Source organism: Chrysemys picta, chromosome 3 (assembly GCF_011386835.1).
Source record: "Chrysemys picta bellii isolate R12L10 chromosome 3, ASM1138683v2, whole genome shotgun sequence".
NCBI classification, from domain to species: domain Eukaryota; kingdom Metazoa; phylum Chordata; order Testudines; family Emydidae; genus Chrysemys; species Chrysemys picta.
The window spans coordinates 32,816,818-32,841,316 of NC_088793.1; the positions used below are offsets into that span (position 1 = coordinate 32,816,818).

Below are 24,499 nucleotides of genomic sequence, written 5' to 3' on the forward strand. Positions count from 1 at the left end.
CTAAAGACAAAATGCCAAAACTTTTGAAAAAATCTCCAAGGGCATGATGGAGAGAGGCACAATAGGGACTCAGATCAGTGCCGCGTGAAAGTCAAGGAGCTCAGACAAGCCTATCAAAAAACAAAGGAGGCAAACGGTCGCTCCGGGTCAGAGCCGCGGACATGCCGCTTCTACGCGGAGCTGCATGCAATTCTAGGGGGGGGCCGCCACCACTACCCCACCTGTGACCGTGGATTCCGGGTCGGGGATAGTCTCATCAGCTACACCTGAGGATTCTGCGGATGGGGAAGAGGAGGAGGAAGAGGAGGACGAGCTTGCAGAGAGCACACAGCACTCCGTTCTCCCCAACGGCCAGGATCTTTTTCTCACCCTGACTGAAGTACCCTCCCAACCCAGTATCCAAGACCATGACCCCATGGAAGGGACCTCAGGTGAGTTTACCTTTTAAAATATAAAACTTGTTTTAAAAGCAAGCATTTTTAATGATTACTTTGCCCTGAGGACTTGGGATGCATTCGCGGCCAGTTCAGCTACTGGAAAAGTCTGTTAACGTGTCTGGGGATGGAGCGGAAATCCTCCAGGGACATCTCCATGAAGCTCTCCTGGAGGTACCCCAAAAGCCTTGCCACAAGGTTTCTGGGCAGTGCAGCCTTATTCCATCCTCCATGGTAGGACACTTGACCACGCCATGCTTGCAGCAAGTAATCTGGTATCATTGCCTGACAAAGCCTGGCAGCGTATGGTCCCGGTGTTTGCTGGCATTCAAGCAACATCCGTTCTTTATCTTGCTGTGTAATCCTCAGAAGAGTGATATCACTCATGGTAACCTGGTTGAAATACGGAACTTAATTAAGGGGACAGAGGTGGCCGTTCCTACTGGGCTGTTTGCCTGTGGCTGAAAATAAATCCTTCCCTGCAGTTAGCCAAGCGCAGGGGGGAAATTGGCCCTGAGCTTTTCGCGTTTGGCTAGCAGGGATCTTCCCTGTTACCAGCCACGCGGTGGGGGGAGGGGACAGTGATCATCCCAGAGAATTCATGGCGGGAGGGAGGGGGTGGGGGGGTTAGTTTGGTTCCTGCAGGGATCTTCCCTGATACCAGACACGCGGTGGGGGGAGGGATAAAGCGATCATCCAGAGAATTGGATCGGGGGGGGGGGGGGTTAGTTTGTTTTCTGCTGCTGCTGAATGTTAACAGAAAAACTGCAGCACTCAACGGGCTTTGCTTGGTATGTGGGAAAGGAGGGCGCAGAAGCCGAAAGACAATGGCTTACCATGGCCGCATGCAAGCCGAATTCTGTTGCCCGGAACTGTGATCTCTAGCAGCAAAGCCACAGGCACTCAGTATTAAGAGGCAAAATGCGACCTTGCACAGAAATCACATGTGCTATGTAATGTGAATAGTGTTGGTCACCGTGAAAGAGTATAAGCATTGTTCTGCAAAATGTATCTTTTTAAACAATTCTCTCTTTTTTCCCCTCCCTACAGCAGCTGCAAATTCTTCAAGCCTCCCTCCTCCGTCCCGAAGGCTATCACAGATAAGGCATCGGAAAAAGAAGACGCGAGACGAGATGTTTGCAGAAATTATGGAATCCACCCGCAGTGACAGAGCTCATCTGAATGAGTGGAAGGACACTGTTTCAAAGTATAGGAAAGAAACCAGTGAACGTGAGGACAGGAGGGACCAACGTGAGGACAGGAGGGACGCTCGAGATGAGAGGTGGCGGCAGGAAGATCAGAGGAGGCAGGATGCAACGCTGGGGCTGCTGCGTGAGCAAACAGACATGCTCCAGCGTCTGGTGGAGCTTCAGGAACGGCTGCAGGAAAACAGAGTGCCGCTACAGCCCCTGTACCCCCCTCCCCATGTTCCATATCCTCCTCACCCAGACGTGTAAGAACGTGGGGGGGGGGGAGGCTCCGTACACCTTCCCATTCCACCCCAGTGGACAGCCCAAGCAAAAGGCTGTCATTTTTTTAACCTTTTTTTAGTGGCCTTTTCCTTCCCACCGATCCTCTGCCCAAACCCCACCCGGGTTCCCTCCCTCTTTTTATAATCTATTAATAAAGAATAAATGATTTTTAAATGATAGTGACTTTATTTGGTTTGAAAGCAAGCTGGGGGAAGGGGGAGGGTGGGTTCCTTACAGAAAATGAGTCAATAAAGGGGGCGGGTTTTCATGAAGGAGAAACAAACAGATATTTCACACTGTAGCCTGGCCAGTCATGAAACTGGTTTTCAAAGCTTCTCTGATGCACAGCGCTTCCTGGTGTGCTCTTCTAATCGCCCTGGTGTCTGGCTGCGCGTAATCAGCAGCCAGGCGATTTGCCTCAGCCTCCCACCCCGCCATAAAGGTCTCCCCCTTACTTTCACAGAGATTGTGGAGCACGCAGCAAGCAGAAATAACAATGGGGAGATTGGTTTGGCTGAGGTCTGAGCGAGTCAATAATGAATGCCAGCGACCTTTTAAACGGCCAAATGCACATTCTACCACCATTCTGCACTTGCTCAGCCTGTAGTTGAACAGCTCCTGATTCCTGTCCAGGCTGCCTGTGTATGGCTTCATGAGCCATGGCATTAAGGGGTAGGCTGGGTCCCCAAGAATAACTATTGGCATTTCAACATCCCCAACGGTTATTTTCTGGTCCGGAAAGTAAGTCCCTTGCTGCAGCCCTTTAAACAGAGTAGTGTTCCTGAAGACGCGAGCGTCATGAACCCTTCCCGGCCAGACCACGTTGATGTTGGTGAAACGTCCCTTGTGATCCACAAGTGCTTGCAGCACCATTGAAAAGTACCCCTTGCGGTTTATGTACTGGGTACCCTGGTGCTCCGGTGCCAAGATAGGGATATGGGTTCCATCTATCGCCCCACCACAGTTAGGGAATCCCATTGCAGCAAAGCCATCCACTATGGCCTGCACATTTCCCAGAGTCACTACCTTTCGTAGCAGCACCTGAGTGATTTCTTTGGCTACTTGCATCACAGCAGCCCTCACAGTAGATTTGCCCACTCCAAATTGATTCCCGACTGACCGGTAGCTGTCTGGCGTTGCAAGCTTCCACAGGGCTATCGCCACGTGCTTCTCAACTGTGAGGGCTGCTCTCATCTTGGTATTCTGGCGTTTCAGGGCAGGGGACAGCAAGTCACAAAGTTCCATGAAAGTGCCCTTACGCATTCGAAAGTTCCGCAGCAACTGGGAATCATCCCACACCTGCAACACTATGCGGTCCCACCAGTCTGTGCTTGTTTCCCTTGCCCAGAATCGGCGTTCCATGGATAGAACCTGCCCCATTAACAACATGATCTCCAAAGCACCGGGGCCCGTGGTTTCACAGAATTCTGTGTCCGTGTCCATGTCCATGTCCTCATCATGCTTGTCGCTGCGCTGCCGCCGCCGCTGCCTCCTCGCCTCATTTTTCTGGTCCTGGCTCAGCATAAACTCCACGAGAACGCGCGAGGTGTTTACAATGTTCATGACTGCTGTCTTGAGCTGAGCGGGCTCCATGCTTGCCATGGTATGGAGTCTGCAGTGTTCACCCAGGAAAAAAGGTGTGAAATGGTTGTCTGCACTCCGTTGCTTTCATGCAGGGAGGGAGGGAGGGGGTGAGGCTGTACCCAGAACCACCTGCAACAATGTTTTTTGTCCCATCAGGCACTGGGCTCTCAACCCAGAATTCCAATGGGCGCAGGAGACTGCGGGAACTACGGGATAGCTATGGGATAGCTACCCACAGTGCAACGCTCCAGAAATCGACGCTAGCCCCAGTACTTGGACGCACACCGCCGAATTAATGTGCTTAGTGTGGCCGCATACATTCGACTTTATACAATCTGTTTCCCAACTTCGAATTATATGAATTAGGATTAATCCCGTAGTGTAGACATACCCTTTGCTATATAGAGCTGGTGGAATGCAACCAATGCATCCCAAGTCACACACATTACTCAACCTGAACATAGCCAAATGATCCCTTTAAATTCTAAAACGCTTATTAACTAGTAATCCTATCTTACACACACACACACACACACACACACAAGCAAAGACAGAATCCAAGGTCTTCAACATTAAAAGTCCAAGTCGCTACCACTTGAGCTGAAAGAGTAACTCCTTTAACTATAAAGAAATAGCAAGCTCTTATCCTCAGTCAGAGCCAACTATCAGAAGAAAACCAGAACACAAGCCGCTAGCCTGCTGCTTGTAAGTTATACAGACAGCCCTGACCTTGGGAGAGCTGTGTCCTGAATATGGACCTGATTTGAACTTAGTTTCTATATGTACCATCCATAACCCTGAACACACCATAACAGCCATGTGGGGTTTTCAGCACAGCCAGGGTTAAGCACAATGTATATTTGTACTTAACTTCCTGTATAGAGACAACAGAATTAAAGCATCCCTTTGTAAGGTACTAGGATTTGCAAGAGATTGTGCTCACTCACTCCTGTTACCTGCAGCATTTTATTATGTACTCTGAAGCTGCTCCATCCATGTGGCCATTATTCTTATAGAACATTCCTCTCAAAATGATGAAGGAGCTGGAAATGAACTCAGCTCTTTTTTCCTCATTAACAGCTACTGCTTCACCCTGCACTGCTCCAATGTCCATTCATTTCCCCTTTGCTGATAATATTCTCAAAATCAATAGGAGTAGTAGGCAGTAAGAAGACACCTACTCAGGTCTTGAAAGTTCAGCTTTAACAGTCAAACAGCATTAGGGCAAATCGGTATTGTTATTAATGCTACCTTTGCGGTCAAGTTTCTCACTACCTCATCTTTCAGAAGTGCTGTGCATGCCAGCAAGCTTTCTTCATTATAGAGCGGAGGCTGTGTCTATGTTCTCATCTAGCAGAGCTTGCTCACTTACCACTCTTATTTTGATTGGGATCTGCTGGCATCCCACATGTAGCTCTTTTTGAATGCAAACAAGTACTCTAAGCCTTGAGAACTATGCACTCCCGTCTCTATTTTTGTGGTCATGTCAGGAACACCCCAGATATCCAAGGGCTGCAACTCTCCCACCATGCGACAACCTTTTCTTTTTTTAACAGGGCGCTTTGCTTGGCCAGTTCTACAGCTCCTTTAGCCTCTCTCTCTCTCTCTCTCTCTCTCACTACTCCACTCTTGTGCACACTGCTATCCAAGCATTTACACTACACTCACGCTCCTTCCCTAGGCCAGATGACACACTGCATCTGTCCAATACATGCTGGCCAGCCACCTACTCCTTTGGATCCCTCTGCTGGCCCAACTCTCCTCTTTAAAAGAGTGTCCTTAAAATTGCTACATCCACAATCTCTCATGGACCTTTTGGGCAATATGGCCATGTGAGCATGCAGGTGTAATTCACAAGGTCAGCATCAAGCAGTCAGGAAAGAGATTCATGCTCCCTGCAATAAATGGTGACATGCTAACCCTACATGTAAAACCTCAGAGGAGCTGAGAAGCCAAAGTCTCACTCAGGGTCGTCCCCCCACCAAGTTCTACCAATCTGGGGGGGAGGGCCTGGGGGGAGAAGAGGGAGAAGCGATAAGATGTGGCCAGTTTGCCCTATCCTGCTCAAGAGCTTTCACCCAAGTCCATTTCCATTCAGAAATGTGCCCAAACCCAATGATGATGTCATAAAGAGCAGTTAATACTCCACAGCTCTTCTCCAGCCCCTCCGCCACACACACACACACACACACACACACCAGCAGAGCCAGTACTACATGGAGGGGCTGAGCAGCTGGAGCTGTTAATCCTTCCTTCCTCTGCTTTGGACAGTAACATACCACATTTTCTATCTATTGAGGCCCTGATTACCATAGTATTGGAACATCTGAGGCTTCCTAGTGTATTTATCTGCTCAGCTCCCCTGAGCAGATACTATTAGCCCACTTTACAGATGTGGAACTGAGGCACAGAGACACCAAGTGACTTGCCAAAGATCACACAGGAAGTCTGTGGTGAAGCAAGCAACTGAATCTTGGTCTCGTGAGTCCCAGGCTAATGGCCTAACCACTGGGCCACGAAAGATCTATCCGGGAGGGTCTTCGGCAGCAATTCGGCAGAGGGTCCTTCAGTCGCTGACGGTCTTCGGCGACATTTCGGCGGCGGGTACTTCTGTCTTTGGCGACAAGGTTTATTACCTGCCGCCGAAATGCCACCGAAGACCGTCAGCGACTGAAGGACCCTCTGCTGAATTGCCACTGAAGGCGGTCCCGATATTTTTAAGTTACCATCTGGTCACCCTATTCCCTATAGATTTTGTTGGTTAATTTGGAAAACCACTTACATCCACTGAATAAAAGGACAGATTCCCAGGCTACTTTGTTTTCTCACGCTTTAGAATAGTCTGTTTTCAGTTAGAACACAGATGTGTCCATCAATGGCCAACTCCTCATCTTCAGTTTTTCTCCTTCTGTCATCTGCATACGAAGCATTCCATCATTAACCTTTGCAACATGAATTGTGCCTCAGGCACCCGCCACAAGTATTACAGGCACCCGCCACCTGCTTACTAAGCAAAACGGACAGTGTTTGAGAAGCTTAATCTGCAGCGGTGAAGCTGAACGCAGGCAGGCTCATCTCCCTGCAAGTGGAAAGCCAGAGAAAAAAAGTGTGATGCTAAATCACCAGCAAAAGCAAGTTAAAAAAACAAACAAACACGAACACAGTTTTGGCACTGTAAGGTCTCACTCCAGTAAGTGAAAAGTGAAACAAGCCAGAGGCAGCAAACTACAAATTAGCAGATCCTGAAAATACGCTACTATATGCACTGGGTGCTTACACAAGCTCTCAAAACACAGCTTCCCCTTTTAGAGTCTTCTCTACATAAAGTTAGAATCCTACTCCTCTGATTTTTTTTTTAAATTGACAATGCCTAATGATTTAATGTGCAGTTGCACTTATATATTACTGCACAGGCAGAAGCCTCTTCCTTCATCCATTCCATAGAAAGATACAGGATCATACTAGTCAGACAATATCTATTAGATCATCTAGTATATCCCCAGCTCTTAAACTGGAATTTTAAAGAAATAATCCAAGATACATTGACATGGTACATTGTACCCGTGTGTGTTTTATGTCGGTTTTGTTTAGGATACAGAAATATTTTTACAGCTTATGTACATCTGACAAGCTTGACTCTAAATTGTGGATGACAACACTCAAAATGAATAGTTACTGTTCATCTCCAAACAGCCAGATTCACAGCATCACCGAAAGTTAGTTTGTTTATTGGACATTTTTTTCTCGAGGGCTTAACAGACACTACAGAAACTGCCAGAAGTCTGCCTAGTGCAATGGAGCCTTGACTGACACTACCTTAATGCATTGCCGCAATACAAACAAAACCAAAAATCAATTATCCTTGCCAAATTCACAAGAAAAAAGAGTTAGAGAACAAAGTTGGTACAAAGAATAAAAATATTCAAGACTTCTACAGAAGGGCCTAATTTGGGCCAGATTCATTTTAGTGCATGCAGATGCAACTCTATTGACTTTAATGGAGTTTTGCCCTCCTACAGCAAGGCTGAAATTGCACTTTTATGTTACATTAGGTACTTGACTTGAGTACTTCTTACTAATGGATGCTTTTTATAAATTGGTCAATAATTTCCCATTGAGGGCAAACGCACTACAATGTCCCCTTTTGCAGAAGCTTGCTGTCTAGGCATCTTCGGTGACCAATTTAGTTCCTAATGTATATTTGAAACTTCCAGCCCATTTTACACAAGCAGGGACCTTGTAAACATCCAGCATGATCTTGGGTTCTATAGAAACAATAATAGATCACGTTAAGCAGCAGTACAAATTTAAGTAAGTTTAAACAAACTATGGGTAAGACCTCTTGGAAATAGTGACCATAATACAATAGCATTCAACATCGCTGTGGTGGGAAGAACATCTCAACAGCCCAACACTGTGGCATTTAATTTCAAAAGGGGGAACTATGCAAAAATGAGGGGGTTAGTTAAACAGAAGATAAAAGGTACAGTGACTAAAGTGAAATCCCTGCAAGCTGCATGGGCGCTTTTTAAAGACACCATAATAGAGGGCCAACTTCAATGTATACCCCAAATTAAGAAACGCAGTAAAAGAACTAAAAAAGAGCCATCGTGGCTTAACAACCATGTAAAAGAAGCAGTGAGAGATAAAAAGACTTCCTTTAAAAAGTGGATGTCAAATCCTAGTGAGGCAAATAGAAAGGAGCATAAATGCTGCCAAATTAAGTGCAAGAATGTAATAAGAAAAGCCAAAGAGGAGTTTGAAGAACGGCTAGCCAAAAACTCCAAAGGTGGTAATAAAATGTTTTTTAAGTACATCAGAAGCAGGAAGCCTGCTAAACAACCAGTGGGGCCCCTTGATGATCGAGATACAAAAGGAGCGCTTAAAGACGATAGTCATTGCGGAGAAACTAAATGAATTCTTTGCTTCAGTCTTCACGGCTGAGGATGTTAGGGAGCTTCCCAAACCTGAGCTGGCTTTTGTAGGTGACAAATCTGAGGAACTGTCACGGATTGAAGTGTCACGAGAGGAGGTTTTGGAATTAATTGATAAACTTAACATTAACAAGTCACCAGGACCAGATGGCATTCACCCAAGAGTTCTGAAAGAACTGTTAACTAAGGTTTGTAACCTGTCCTTTAAATCGGCTTCTGTACCCAATGACTGGAAGTTAGCTAATGTAACTCCAATATTTAAAAAGGGCTCTAGAGGTGATCCCGGCAATTACAGATCGGTAAGTCTAACGTCTGTACCAGGCAAATTAGTCGAAACAATAGTTAAGAATAAAATTGTCCGACACATAGAAAAACAAACTGTTGAGCAACAGTCAACATGGTTTCTGTAAAGGGAAATTGTGTCTTACTAATCTATTAGAATTCTTTGAAGGGCTCAACAAACATATGGACAAGGGGGAATCCAGTGGACATAGTGTACTTAGATTTCCAGAAAGCCTTTGACAAGGTCCCTCACCAAAGGCTCTTATGTAAATTAAGCTGCCATGGGATAAAAGGGAAGGTCCTTTCATGGATTGAGAACTGGTTAAAAGATAGGGAACAAAGGGTAGGAATTAATGGTAAATTTTCAGAATGGAGAGGGGTAACTAGTGGTGTTCCCCAAGGGTCAGTCCTCGGACCGATCCTATTCAATTTATTCATAAATGATCTGGAGAAAGGGATAAACAGTGAGGTGGCAAAGTTTGCAGATGATACTAAACTGCTCAAGATAGTTAAGTCCAAAGCAGACTGTGAAGAACTTCAAAAAGATCTCACAAAACTAAGTGATTGGGCAACAAAATGGCAAATGAAATGTAATGTGGATAAATGTAAAGTAATGCACATTGGAAAAAATAACCCCAACTATACATACAATATGATGGGGGCTAATTTAGCTACAAGTCAGGAAAAAGATCTTGGAGTCATCGTGGATAGTTCTCTGAAAATGTCCACGCAGTGTGCAGAGGCGGTCAAAAAAGCAAACAGGATGTTAGGAATCATGAAAAAGGGGATAGAGAATAAGACTGAGAATATATTATTGCCCTTATATAAATCCATGGTACGCCCTCATCTCGAATACTGCATACAGATGTGGTCTCCGCATCTCAAAAAAGATATACTGGCACTAGAAAAGGTTCAGAAAAGGGCAACTAAAATGATTAAGGGTTTGGAACAGGTCCAATATGAGAGATTAAAGAGGCTAGGACTCTTCAGCTTGGAAAAGAGGAGACTAAGGGGGATATGATAGAGGTATATAAAATCATGAGTGATGTGGAGAAAGTGGATAAGGAAAAGTTATTTACTTATTCCCATAATACAAGAACTAGGGGTCATCAAATAAAATTAATAGGCAGCAGGTTTAAAACAAATACAAGGAAGTTCTTCTTCATGCAGCGCACAGTCAACTTGTGGAACTCCTTACTTGAGGAGGTTGTGAAGGCTAGGACTATAACAGAGTTTAAAAGAGAACTGGATAAATTCATGGTGGTTAAGTCCATTAATGGCTATTACCCAGGACAGGTAAGGAATGGTGTCCCTAGCCTCTGTCTGTCAGAGAGTGGAGATGGATGGCAAGAGAGAGATCACTTGATCATTGCCTGTTAGGTCCACTCCCTCTGGGGCACCTGGCATTGGCCACTGTCGGTAGACAGGATACTGGGCTAGATGGACCTTTGGTCTGATCCGCTACGGCCTTTCTTATGTTCTTATGACTTCCTCAGTACCACATCAGCAAAGAAGTGCTAAGCCAATATTCATAGATAACGCCAGGAGGAACAATTGTGACCATCTAGTGAGTCTGACCTTCTGTATAACACAGGCCACAGGACTTTCCTTAATTCATTCCTGATTGAACGTGAGCATATCTTTTAGATAAACTTCCAATTGTGATTTAAAAATAATTGCTAGTAATGGAGAAGCCACACAACCCTCAGTAAATTGTTCCAATTGTGAATTACCCTTACTGTTAAAAATTTGCTAAGCTAACTTTACTTATCTACTCCAAAAAGAATGTTAATTTCAAGTTGTAATGTGATTGATCCCAACATTTAAGCAGTAAGATCACAAACTGTACTAGACCCACACAGACTGTTTACAAGAGAAAGAAAGAAGCATGGAAAGTCTAATTCTCCACTATGACTAAGCATATTAAATCTAATTTTGCAGGCCTTCAAGTGTCATCATGAAATTAATTTATTTCACATAGCTATTTTTTTCCTTCCTGAATTGAAGAGGGGATTGACAAATGCCACATACGGTTTTGGCCTGACTGGGCACAAACTATTGGCTTAGAGTAAAAAGAGATAAAGGCAGTATGGGATGGAACAGTGCCAGTTATATTTACCCCATTTCCTCTTTTAATGCTAAACTCTTTCCAATAAGATTAACACAATTATATCATTATACGTTCATTGTTCAGGAAGTTTATCCTTCCCTTCCTCTTTTTATCCTCTTTCTGTTGCGCTTCCCTGCTTCACAGGATGCCAGCTATTAAAGCTATACACTGTGTGTTTGGCTGCACTATAAAGGCTTTTTTTGAGGAGGTGGGGGGAACGCAAGGGGTGGCATTAACTGCAGTACAATTCATCAAGTACATCCACAGGAAAAAACAAGCCCTTTGTTAGACTAGAGTTAAGGTTGTAAATATGCATCAATAAACGTACTGGGGAAAAATGTAATAGAACAAACAATATTTTGAAGAGCTTGAACTTTTGAAAGACAGGACCTAAAAATTACCAAAAAAAAAAAAAAAAAAAAAAAAAAAAAAAAAAGGGTAAAATATGGGATTGTAGAGTTAAAGTACCTCGAAAACCCTTAACTCTGCCCTCATGCCCATGCTGCCCTATATATGGAGGGGCCATTAAGAAAGCCCAGTGGATTTCCCAGCCATGGAATTTGCAACATAATTTTTCACAACAGAATCTCATCTTAAAATACAATAATAATTATATAAAATAATATAAAAGTTAATATAATAATAATCAAGAATTATGTTTCTAATCTTTATGGTTGCAGAGAAGACCTTGAAAATGGGCAATGAGTACTGATGTACTGGTGTCTGCCTGCTCTTAAACTAGAATTTTAAAGAAAAGTCTGCAGAGAGCCTGAAACAATAGCTCCAAGAGGCAGACACTGCCCCATTCACCTCAATCACGACTCTGTTAACTCTGCAATTTCATAACCATGGAAAATGAAGTCCGTCCGTCCCTCCCCCCAAGATGCCATGAATTTCAGCTTCTTGACTGGGGAATTTTGCTAATTCACTGCAGCTCTCCCCTCTTGGGATCTGCCTGCAGCTGCCTCTTGCTTCCTGCTCACCCCACAAGAAGTAATTCATTGGAGTACCATGCACACTCTTTGCATTGTTCCATGGAATCAGGCAGCAGGGATTTGGGGAACCACAGCTGGAGTCCAGTTTGCAGCCAGGGAGCAGGGGCGAGCCAGATGTGCAAACTGGCGAGCTGAGCAGCCTGGAGAACAGCACTACTGGCCGGCCTGGGGAGCCAGGGAGATGAGACACTGAAGCTAGCTACAAGCTCCCCCTTCCTCAGCATACATGGGGGAGAGGTGGAGGAGAGAGGTTTGACTTGGGTGACTAGATAACATCACATGAGCTAAAGCAGATGTGGGCAAACTACGGCCCGCGGGACCGTTCTGCCCGGCTCCGGAGCTGCCGGCCGGGGAGGCTAGTCCCCCCTGGCCCCTCCCCCCTCTCCTACTGTCCCCTCTCCCCCGCAGCCTCAGCACGACGCAATGCCAGCGCGCTGGGCGGCGTAGCTGGCTCCGGCTTGGCGGCTGTGAGCTCCTGCCACTCTGAGCGGCATGGTAAGGGAGCGGGGGTTGGATAAGGGGCAAGGGGTTCGGGGGGCAGTAAGGAGACAGGGAGCAATTGTATGGGGGGCGGTCAGGGGACGGGGAGCAGGGGCGGTTGGATAGGCGTGGGATTCCGGGGGTGTCTGTCAGGGGATGGGGGTGTGGATAGGGGTAGGGGCAGTCAGGGGACAGGGAGTGGGGGCGTTGGATAGGGGGTGGGGTCCGAGGGGGGTCAGATGGGTCAGGAATTCTGAGGGGGGCAGTCAGGGGGTGGAGGCCAGGCTGTTTGGGGAGGCACAGCCTTCCCTACCCGACCCAGCATACAGTTTCGCAACCCCAATGTGGCCCTCAGGCCAAAAAGTTTGCCCACCCCTGAGCTAAGGCCTACCAAGCCAGGCTACCTAGGGAACAGCCACAAAATTGTTTATATATTTTGCGTGCATCGTAAAAATAAAATAATTGTTAAAAATAAAGATACATGAATTTTACATCATTGAGCATTTTCAGCGGGGAGCCATTCCTTTGTCTGCGAGGGAGCTTGGGAGGGATGGGAATGTGGGGTATTTTGTGAAGAACAAACAAACGTTGTGGAATTTAGGAGCGCGTGCCACAGAATGTTGTTCCATTGTGCTGCAGAGCACACAGAGTCCTGTTTACAAGCACATTTAAGATTAAAGCGACTTCCGTCTCAATCTCTGTCTCGGAGGTTGATAAAGGGCATCAGTGACTGATTTGGGGAGTCAAGACAGTCTGAACAGCTGTTGGAGGCAAGAGGGACCAACAGCCCAGGATGAGGAAAGAATGCGAGTCTGAGGGAAGAAAGAGGATGTCGGGATTAGGCTGCTGCTCGGCCACCAGCCCTCTGCCGAGCAGAAGTGTACTTGCTCCTCTCCTGGAAGCTGCAACTGCTGTCTCCCCATCACCCCACTCCTCCCTGTGCAAGCTTCCTTCTCTGACTTATGGTCTGTGGGCAAGGCAAGGAATTAAGGGAGAGGAAACAGCCGCTGAACCAGCTGGGGAAGGAGCAAGGATGCCTTCACCACTCTTATCTAATAGAGGGTCAAGGTGTGTGCAATAGACTGATCTGACCCCTCTACAGAATTCCCATCATCTTATTTAGGCCCCTTAGCCTGCTGCCTCTCATATAGGGTTGCCACCCATCCAGGCTTTACTCTGAGCGTCTGGTTTTTGGCTTCTGTGTCCAGGAGCCATTTAGGGTTGCCAGATGCCCAGTTTTCAACCAGAAAGTCCAGTCAAAAAGGGGACCTGGCGACCCTAAATGGCACCAAACCCAAAAGTCCAGTTACCTCAGGGCTGGGGCAGGCACCGGGTCATGAACCCACACAGTCCCTGCTCAGCAGGGGATGCCTCCTACCTGCAAGGTTCCTTGAGATGATCAAGCAAGTGACAGGGGTGGAGCCTTGGGGGAATCTGGTTACCAGCAATTAGAAAGGTGGCAACCCTACTCTCATACTGCAACACTACTTCCCCTGAAGCTCAAATACTGAGCCTGCTGTCCTGAACCTTAAGGGTACGTCGACACTAGAACCAGGTGTAAATTCCAGCTCAAGGAGACATCTGTGCTACTTCAACGTGAGTTAAAAACAGTAGCACAGCCATGGCAGCACCAGCAGGGCAAGTTGTCTTGAGTTCGATCCCATCGGAGACTCCAGGTACGTATGTTGGGCAGCTGCCCCTCTTACCACTCATGTGGTCACAGCTGTGCTTCTATTTTTAGCATGCTCGCTCGATCAGAGCAAGCACAGAGCTGTAATTTACACCGACTGCTTGGTGTAGGTTTACTCTTAGAAGGAGCAGCCATGGGCGCAGAGAGTGGAAGGTGATAGAATGAGGCTGCCTTAATCCTAGAGATTCTGTATCATGACATCCTAAATGCTGCTGGAAGCACTATTTTTCTTGTACCATGGTCAATGCAGCCTCTTACTGCCTTTAAACTGGAAGCACCGGTGCTGGCTGTCAAATATTTATTGTTTAATATATATTATAACACCAAGAGGCCCCAATCAATATGGGGTTGGGGGCACTTTGCAGGGTATAGTACAAGCACATAGGAAAACATGGATCTTATAATCTATGATGTCCTATCCTGCCAACACTTAAGCACATGCTTAATTTTAAGCACAGGAGTATTCCCACTATTTCAATTGGATTATTAAGTGTTTGCAAGATCAGGGTCTAAGTGGACAAACAGAATAGAGAAACCCATGAGTGAAATGCACAGCTATATGCCTTGTAATATTTAAAAAACACCACTGGCTCATGTTTTTGGGGCACTCACCTGGCTGGGTCCTAGAAGCTACCGCAATATTGATATTAAATAATCTGGGGTTTTCATACATGCACAGTAATATCTAAGAAGAAGAATTCTAAGTTTGCTCAGGAAATGCTATTCATTTTTATAGCCCTTATATGTATGGCAGGTAAGGGCTTCTGTGATGGGCCTCTCCCCATCACAAGGCAGGAAGCTAGAACTGCCACTAGCAACCCTTAGCAGACCCGACAACAGATCAGGCACCAAGCAACTAAATACAAGCAAAAACAAAAATGGGAACAAAGCTAAATCTCAGCCAAATCACCCAAACACAGAACAAAATAAATGGACCTCATAACAAGCTTTGAAACTCCCCAGACTCAGGCTCTGGCACGCTACTATGGGTGAGCAAATTCCCATGCTAGGAAATCCTCAACTGAAGGTGTCCTGCTGCTAGCCAGAACAGTCAATCCTATGAATGAAAGTGATCTATAACCAATCAGGATGAGAGAGGGTCTCTCTGAGGATCAGCACTCAGACCATTCAGACTTCTAAAGATAACCACTAGCACCATGAATTGTCCCCAGCTGTGCATTAGTGCAAAGATCTGAATAGTGGGCACTTGTGTGAGGAGCTGACAGCAGCCGGTCTCACTCAGAAAGTGGAAAGGTGCCTTCGGACCTGTTGACCTGGATGTTAAAAGTATAAACCTAAGCAACATGCCATACTGGCCCCGCCTGGAGGGAACAAAGGCACAGATGAAAGTCAACCAGTGAAGAACAGTTACAGCCACTGCTGCTGGAGGGCAGGAAGAGCATGGATGCAATAAAACTCCCAGAAGACAAAACCACGTTGACAAAAAGTGGATGTATACCCTCAGTGACTGGTGCAGGCACTCCTTCAGCCTGCTCTTTTCGAGCATTCCCTGCATCACTTCTACCTTACCAGGCCTCAGTCCCAGCCAATCTGCTTCCATGCAGATCCCCTCTCGTGGCTGCTCAGTGAGAAAGAGAAACTCGGGAATCTGTTTTCAGTGACAGAGGCAGAGCTCTGCAATGAAGTTCACCCTGTGAATAGCAATGAGTTGATTGTGCAATCTGATCTATGAAGGCAGACCCTTACTCCTATGAATAATCCCACTGAAGTCAACTGGGCTCTGCAGGAGCACAGGGGTTCTGCCTGTACAGATCAGACTACAGAATCAGGGCCTTATTTAAGAAGAAATTGCAGCATTGGGAAAGTAAAGTGTAGGTTATATCCTAATGGAAAGGAGTCTACATTATGTACTTTTCTTTAATATGGTAAGAACAGTCTGCTCTCATTCTGTGTATTGTCAGAGGAAAAATGTCCCTTAGAAATTATGACTGATCTCTATGAAAGGCTGAAATTTACAATACTGTAACATAAACCAACATTCTCCAGAATGAGCACTATTTTCTCTCACTCACAATGTATGTTTCAGAGATCAGATCTGAGTGCAGAAAACTAAGTTATGTGAATTAGAAATCTTCTTGCATCATAGTAACGTCAACAGGTAGCTCTAAAGACTTGCTCCTATTCTCTTTCAGGCCCATCAACTCCGAAGGAAACAGGATTAGACTCTAAAACAACAATGTTTTACACAGATTTGAAAAACACCAGCCTGGGACTTGCTTTATCTTGAAGCTTTTAGAGTAGCAGCCGTGTTAGTCTGTATCCGCAAAAAGAAGAACAGGAGTACTTGTGGCACCTTAGAGACTAACAAATTTATTAGAGCATAAGCTTTCGTGGACTACAGCCCACTTCTTCGGATGCATATAGCTGTTGCTTCTAAAAGGTATTTGACATTGTGGTTAATAGGATTCTTCATGCTTGTGTGTTTGGCAGGGGGAAGGGGGGGAGAAGAGGGAAAGAGAGGTGAAACTCTTGCAGTCTATTTAGTTTAACATCCTAGGGGGAAAAAAAAACCAAAAAAAAAAAACAAAAAACCTCCCTAATCTCCTGCAAAAACAACAACAAAAAATCCAGCTACCAAGTACTTCACCGGAAGTCAATTTCCTAAAGGCAATCCAGACATTTTAAATTAAAAAAAAAAAAAAAAAAAAAAAAAAAACGAACAAAAAAACCACACCTTACACATAATACTCCTCAACTGCACAAGTGTATCTTAGGCCTTGTCTACACTAAAGGGGAAAGTCAATTTAAGCTACACAATTTGAGTTACGTGAATAGCATAACTCAAATTGACGTAGCTTAGATCTACTTACCGCAGGGTCCACACTACTCTGTGTCAACGGGAGACGCTCTCCCGTCGACTCCCCTTCCTCTTCTCGATCTGGTGGAGTACCGGAGTTGAAGTCCAAGTGATCCGGGGTCGATTTAGCGGGTCTTCATGAGACCCACTAAATTGACCTCCTGTGGATCAATTGCTGCAGTGTCAATCCCAGCTGTAATGCAGACAAGCCGTTAATTGACTTCAGTGAAGTTACTCGCAATTTACACTTATGTAAGTCAAAGGAGAATTAGGTCTGGTCTACACTTAAAAGTTAAGTCAACATAGTTTCACTGCTCAGGGGAGTAAGTGCCAAAGCTATGCCGACCTAATCCTTGGTCTAGATGCAAATAGGTCAAATCGAAGAATAGCTATGCCACTATAATCCCTGCAGTATGGACCGAGACTTTTTGGTGTCTGCAGAGAGATTTTTAAGGTCCCATCAGTGAAAAGCTGAACCATTTACTCATACTTGCTGTGCTTTACTAGTCAGTGGCACCAGTAAAAACAACATCCCACAAGGATGGGAAGGAAACATCAGCATCCTTAGCATTGGCACATGTTACAATGTTCACTTAAAAGGTTCTGACTGTATTACAGAGATTAATCACAAGGCAGCAATTTAGAAAATATCTGCATTTGAAACACTCATTTTATGTTATGGTATTCCCCGGGAGTGGGGGTGGGGTGGGAGGGGAGAAAAACTGGGTTCAGTCCGAGTACTTTCTGTGCCACCTATTGCACAAGATCATTAGTTTCTAACAAAGCCCTTAGAATCCTCCTGAAGCAAAGGAACATACATAAGCTCTGAGTGCAATAAATCCCAACCCAAAAGGAAAAAACAACCAAGTGGTGTCTAATCACCACTTGCTTTCTACTATCTATTAAACCTAATTCCATGCTTATCTCGCTTCTCCTCCCCCTTCCTCTCCACCTTCTAGAATTCACACCAAAGTTCACTGCTGCTAAGGAATCCTCTCTTTCAGTGAAAAGACAACAAGGGCTTGCAATATAATCTAATATGCTTCACAGATATTGCTATTTTCCTTAATTAAAATATTAATAAATCACAATTAGACCATTTTTTAAATTCTACAACAGTTTAATAATTAAGTGTGTGAAAATCAAGTGCCAGTGGTTATAAACCCACACATAAAAACCTACCAAACACTCAAGTTTCATAACTCAAGCTCTACTTTTTTTTAAAACAAATAATTTTGCCACCACCAGATGACCTTTGTTCTAAGAAACGCAATGCAGTAAGTTTTGGGAAAGATTATTTACTGCTGAACACCCAATCAAAGTAAGAGAAAGCAAGTGACGCCCTCCAAATGAGGATCAGACTATCGGCAGGACAACTACAAGCTTTCCTCCCCCCAATGGGCACAGAGCCAAGAATAGAGGAATTCCATTCACAATACACTTTACAGAACCGAAAAAAAATCTTGAAACTACAGAGCAACTAAGGCGTCCATTCTGTACCAATGTGCTTGTCTGCTCAGTGTTGAGGCGAATTAAAAACATGGAAAGAAAGGCTCACAATACACCCACACAGACTTGGCTTTGGGCCCCTAGAAGGCATTCTTTTTTCCTCCCCACCACCCACGCCACTGCCAGTTCTATAATGACTTAGCACAAGACACTTGCCAACTTTCAGCCAACAATAAGATACATTTCCTTAACTGAAGCCTGACCTACACCATCAATCTCTGTCAAGAGTAATGTTTGTGTTTTCAATAAATTACAACAGCCTACAACTTAATCACTAGAACTAAACACACACCAAGACATTCACAATGAAGTATTCCTGGCTTTCTTTTCGGGTAATAGATTGCATACACCAACATGCTTGTGTCTGGGAAAGAAAAAAACAAACACCTTTACAAGATGATCAGTACACTAGTTAATTTGTTACAATAGAAACAGTGTCCAAAAAAAAAACAAAAATCACAATCTGACTTCTCAACCAGCTGCATGACCTTTAGCCCTTAAAGATGGCAAACTTGTCAGGTCATCTCACACTGTCAAACTCACTTCATACTTCTAATATTCAACCTCCCTCATTAAAGTCTCCATATGTCTATACTGCACCATCTAAATGTTTTCTAATAACATTATTGGATACTTAAAAGGGACGCCATCTATTTTAAAAAGTCTTCTTTCTGAAGATGTTCATATTACTATCACGGAAATATTAGAGGCACCTTAGAGACTAACAAATTTATTTGAGCATAAGCTTTCGTGGGCTACAGCCCACTTCATCGGATGCACAGAATGGAACATACAGAAAAAATATATTTATACATACAGAGAATATGAAAGGGTGGAAGTAGCCATACCAATTGTAAGAGGCCAATCAATTGAGATGAGCTATCACCACATCAGCCACACCATCAGGGGCTCATTCACTTGCACATCTACCAACATGATATATGCCATCATGTGCCAGCAATGCCCCTCTGCCATATACATTGGCCAAACCGGACAATCTCTATGCAAAAGAATAAATGGACACAAATCTGACATCAGGAATCATAACATTCAAAAACCAGTGGGAGAACACTTCAACCTCTCTAACCACTCAGTGATAGACTTGAAAGTGCCAATTTTGCAACAAAAAAGCTTCAAAAACAGACTCCAAAGAGAGACTGCTGAACTTGAATTAATATGCAAATGAGATACAATTAACTTAGGTTTAAACAGAGACTGGGAATGGTTGGGTCATTACACTAATTGAATCTATTTTCCCATGTTAAGTATCCTCACACCTTCTATGGGTCATCTCGATTATCACTTCAAAAGTTTTTTTTCCTCCTGCTGATGATAGCTCATCTCAGTTGATTGGCCTATACTTCCACCCTTTCATGTTCTCTGTATAAATATCTTCTTTCTGTGTGTTCCATTCTATGCATCCGATGAAGTGGACTGTAGCCCACGAAAGCTTATGCTCAAATAAATTTGTTATTTTAAACAAGTACTCCTGTTCTTTCTGCGGATACAGACTAACACCGCTGTTACTCTGAAATCTGACATAGAGACAATTATTTTTCCTGGTTTGTTTACTGCATGCCCATTCAGTTACGTGACTACACCAGGGCAGTCAATCTGCTTGGCTGTCTGTACAAGTATCCTACAACAGGGGCAAGAAAACCCTTTTTAAAAATGCTATTGTAAAACCTGCAGAGGGCCTCAAAGGCAAGTGTAGTAGCTGAGGCTACATTTACTTCATGCTTTTGAGTTGACTAGTTTTCAAGTAGACTCTCTCTCAGGTAGTTTGATCCAAAAAATACCGGGGTGGGTGGGAGTCTCAGTTTTCAACTGGAATGCTTCCTGCAGGAAATGTCTGATTCAGAGCAAAACATACTTTGGCTAATGTGAACTAGTAATAAGAATTCACTGAACTACTTCGTTCCTGCTTAATCATGAAAGGATCAGACACAAAAAGGACAAGGAAGAGCTGCGTATATTAGGAAGAGAGGGAGTCACAGAGTAGCATTTGTGCTTTCTTCCAAGTTGGTAATTCAGATGCCTAAAAAACACATAGGTCTTACTAGTCACCTTATGAGTTATAAATAATACTTTTTAATAGCAATTACATCTCTCAGCCAGTGCACTCCAGAGGAATTACAGCACATCTCAGATTGTTAAATCTATTCAGCCTCAAACTCGTACCTTATAGCACCACTGAAGTACTCAAGTACAAAGGAATGCACTTTTTATTGTATATTTGAACCAACAGATCTCCTGGTTAAAAAACAACAGAATGCTGAACTTCCAGAGATCCACAAGATTTCCAGAAGAATCATTTCAGCATTTATTCTTTCAGCTGTAAATTCGGGAGGCAGACAGATATTTGACTTCAATATTTTGTTTAAGAGTACTTAGATACTTTGCTATTATACTTTGAAGCAGAACATGACAACAGGCAGAAGACCTATTGGCTGGGAGACTCAATGTGTTGGTTTAGAGGATTATCATACCACCAACAAGCTTGTGAAAGCTTTTGTTCAGCAATAGACTGGCAAAGTGAAGATAAAATAAGCTTATAGATTTGTTCAACTTCAACATGCTGCCATTCTATTGTAGCATTTGGAATTTCAGACATTTAAAGAACATTTTACGCTCATTAAGGTTAAAACTAACAGCTCTGCAAACTGAAATCCTACAGTCACAGACAACCTATTGCACAGACACCTGATGCAGCATGTTACTTCATTAACACAGTCAACATGATCTGGAGATTAATTTCTGTGGGCAAGAGGTAATTTACTTAACATGAGTTAAGCTCTGTTTCTTCTCCGTGCAGCCCAACTTCAGTATACATTTTCTGATGTAGACTACGTCCAAGAGGAACTGATCCTAGATCAAAACATTTTGTTTAATACTAGAAACTGAGGGTTGAATACAGTTTTAAAAATTGATTTCTCTTGCAGTCAAGGGAAGACAGACTTTTAGTTGTTGAACTGACCTAAAGTCAGGTTTTAAGAACCGATCAACATACTCAGAAAAGCAACATCCCCAACATCAGCACATTCTACACTCGCACAGATGTACATAGGCTGTATATCCAACGCATCACTCATCACCATAACATTAAGAAAAATCTACAACCCAGAAAGTTAAGCTTGAATTACTAGCACTTCTGCCCCACTCAAGTCCAAACAACGGATACATTATCGTTTTTTTGGAATGTTACCATTTCTAGCCAGTGGCTCATGTGGCCCCCCTGGGGGAAAAAAAACAAAACAAAAAAAACAGTCAGACCCCAACTTTAATATCATTTGGACCACAAAGTAATCTGTATTATTAATTCAGAACAATAGTACCCTGCAGTCTACCACAAGGAAAGAGCTGTTAGGATGATCAGAGGTTTCCTCATGTCTCACTAGATTGGAGCAGGTTTCAGAGTAGCAGCCGTGTTAGTCTGTATCCGCAAAAAGAACAGGAGTACTTGTGGCACCTTAGAGACCTGTTCTTTTTGCGGATACAGACTAACACGGCTGCTACTCTGAAACCTGTCATTATGCAAGGCACTGCATTCAGCCGTATGGAGTGGAAATCCATTTAAATTTGTTAGTCTCTAAGGTGCCACAAGTACTCCTGTTCTTTTTGTAGATTAGAGCAGTTCTCAAACTTCATTGCACTACGACCCCTTTCTGACAAAAAAAAAGTTACTACATGACCTGAGGAGGGGCGGGGACCAAAGTTTGAGGCCACCCAAGCCCCACCAGCTCAGGGTGAGGGGGCGGGACCCAAGCCCCAGGGTGTGGGAGCCAAAGTCCAAGGGCTTCAGACCCAGGTGGGGGGGGGGGGGGGGGCGGCGCTATAACCTGAGCCCTGCCACTCAGGGCTGAAGCCCTCTAGCTTTGACTTCAGCCTCAGGAGTGGGGCTCAGGCTTTGGCCCCAGGTGGTGGGGTTTGGGCTTTGCCTTCAGCCCCGGGCCACAGCAAGTCTAATACCAGCTCTAGCAACCCCATTAAAAAGGGCTTGCAACCCACTTTGGGATCCCGACCCAAAGTTTGAAAACCCCTGGATTAGAAGATATCTAACATTCAGTTGTTCGCATGCACCAAGGAGCCAACTGTAAGAAAAAGAACATTCAGAAGTCACAGCAATATGCTTGTGGTTCTACTCAGCTTCAGATGGTCAAAGCTGTTCCCAAAGGAGAGTAGGCAGGGCACTTCAAAGTCATAGCAGATTAATTGTTCCCATGGCTTTACTTGCCAATGACAGCAGGAAGCACTGAAGCAGTGTTGGCATGAGTATGCAAGACAGCTTTATCATGATAACGGTTTACTGAAACTCTCCATGGTCTTGCTAGAGCTGCATTTTAGGCGATAGGAGGTTTTGAGGCAGAATTACAATGAATGGCTCAGAGCCACTGGAAAATACCCTAAATATTGAGAGGAGAAAGAGGAGAGAGAGTGCATTCTCGGTCTCCATCCCCCTCTCTCCCTATTACAAGAATTACAGTCACAGGTTTTTGTTTGCAGCTAGGTATATTATACTATGATCTCATGTCAAAGTTTATCTGTAAACATTCCTGGATGTGACAAAGTCCCAATTTAAAAAAAAACAAAAACAAAACAAACATCTAGTGGTGACTAAACACCACACTGAGCATATACAGTATTTGAAGACAAAAAGGTTCCATTTCAGACACTGCATTACTTTCACTCAGGAAAGGGTTATCTGTATGGAAATCCATTGGTAAAAACATAAGTGTGCCATTTTATATATAATTTCTTGTAAATTTCAAGATTTCATAATAACCTCAAATACTCACTCTCTTTTTCTACAGATCACTAAGCAAATGACAACTCTAATGCAAATGTAAATCAACAAAGATCAGCAAAGAACCCACTAAAGTGTAAAAAGGTAACTGTTCAGATCTAGGGTCTCTCTCACCAGCCAGCCTGGCTTTTGTTTTTCTGAGCCGCCTCTTGAAGAGGCCAGTAAAGGATCATAAAGACTTTCTGGAAGGACATTCTCTAGAGTATGGCAAGTAGGAAGTTCCGTTTTAAAATAGTTTGTTTAAACACAGTGTAATGTTTATGCATTTGTAAGCCTGACTGGTAAAAGATTAACCATCATTAACGTGAGCCCTGGGGTTTCTGCATAACTTTAATCATCATATTTTTCTGCTAAATTAGACAATTCACATGCACACCCACATACCCAAACACATACACACAAATATATATACACACACCTAGGTGCGTACCTGTAGTCAGGCAGAGAAAAAAGCAGCCCTTCTCATTTCACATACCCACAGTCAGAGTAGTGGTTTAACTCTGAAATCCAAAGGGCCTGGAGAAGGAATTAAATAGTAAATCTGCACTGTACAAACGCGCTGGAGAGAAGACGACTTTCGTAGATCATAAGGAAGGGTTTTGGCGAGAAAGAATGATTCATGGTGAGTTCAACAAAATGAATCATGATCTACTAGACTTAACAAAACACCACAACATTGTTAGGAAGCGACTGGAAAGACGGGTCCCCAGAACTGCTAAGGACACAGACCAAAGGAGATGGGGACACTAACTCTGCTGCCTGGAACCCTGGAGGAAAGGGGAAAGGAGAAAGGACCCCACCTTGTAGCGGCTTCCCCGGTGGGAGAACACGGCCAAAAGATGCACGCACGCACCCCACTGACAGCTGGCACCGACTGCATCGAGTTGGAGGTTTTAAACCCAAACTTATTGGAAAATCGCCGGCCGTATGAAAGGGGAGCTCAACTGTTGCAAAACCCTGCTTGCAGCCTGGTTACATTTCCCCTATTCCCAAGACTAGGAGATGAGCCGATTAACTCCCCCCCGAGAAGGGTAACGGGGATGGGGGGGGCTCACAGTGGGAGAAGAGAAAACAAGCATCAAGCCGAAGGCGGGTCCCCCCCAGCAGCACGCCAAGGGGGCACAGCCACCGCTCACCGCCCTTACCAGGTCCTGGGGCTGGGCTGGTCTCGCCGCGCTCCGGCTGCCGGGGTGGGACGCTCCCTCGCCTGACCCGCCCGAAGTGAAGCGCTCGCTGCTGCTGCTCGGCGGCGGCCGCGGTCCCCAGAGCCGCGGCTCCGCTTCGGGCTGCGAACAGAGAAAGGCGGCGAGGAGCGAAAGAGGAAACGAGCCGCCGGCTCCTGGCAGGGGGAGGGAGCGGCAGCCGCCCTGGGACCCGCGGGGAGACT

General features: G+C 44.6%; 1 protein-coding gene across 3 annotated transcripts in view; it reads right to left on the minus strand.

The window, feature by feature from the left end:
- Positions 1-24,398, minus strand: part of HPCAL1 (hippocalcin like 1) — a 119,255-nt gene extending 94,857 nt beyond the window's left edge. Inside the window, exon 1 of one of the 3 annotated variants that reach the window (XM_065587713.1) lies at positions 24,258-24,398. The gene's annotated coding sequence lies outside the window, so the exon portion shown is untranslated. Of the gene's footprint in view, positions 1-23,912; positions 24,053-24,257 lie in introns of those variants that run through there. The other 2 variants (XM_065587710.1, XM_065587711.1) reach the window with 2 other exon arrangements.
- Positions 24,399-24,499: the final 101 nt, after the last annotated feature.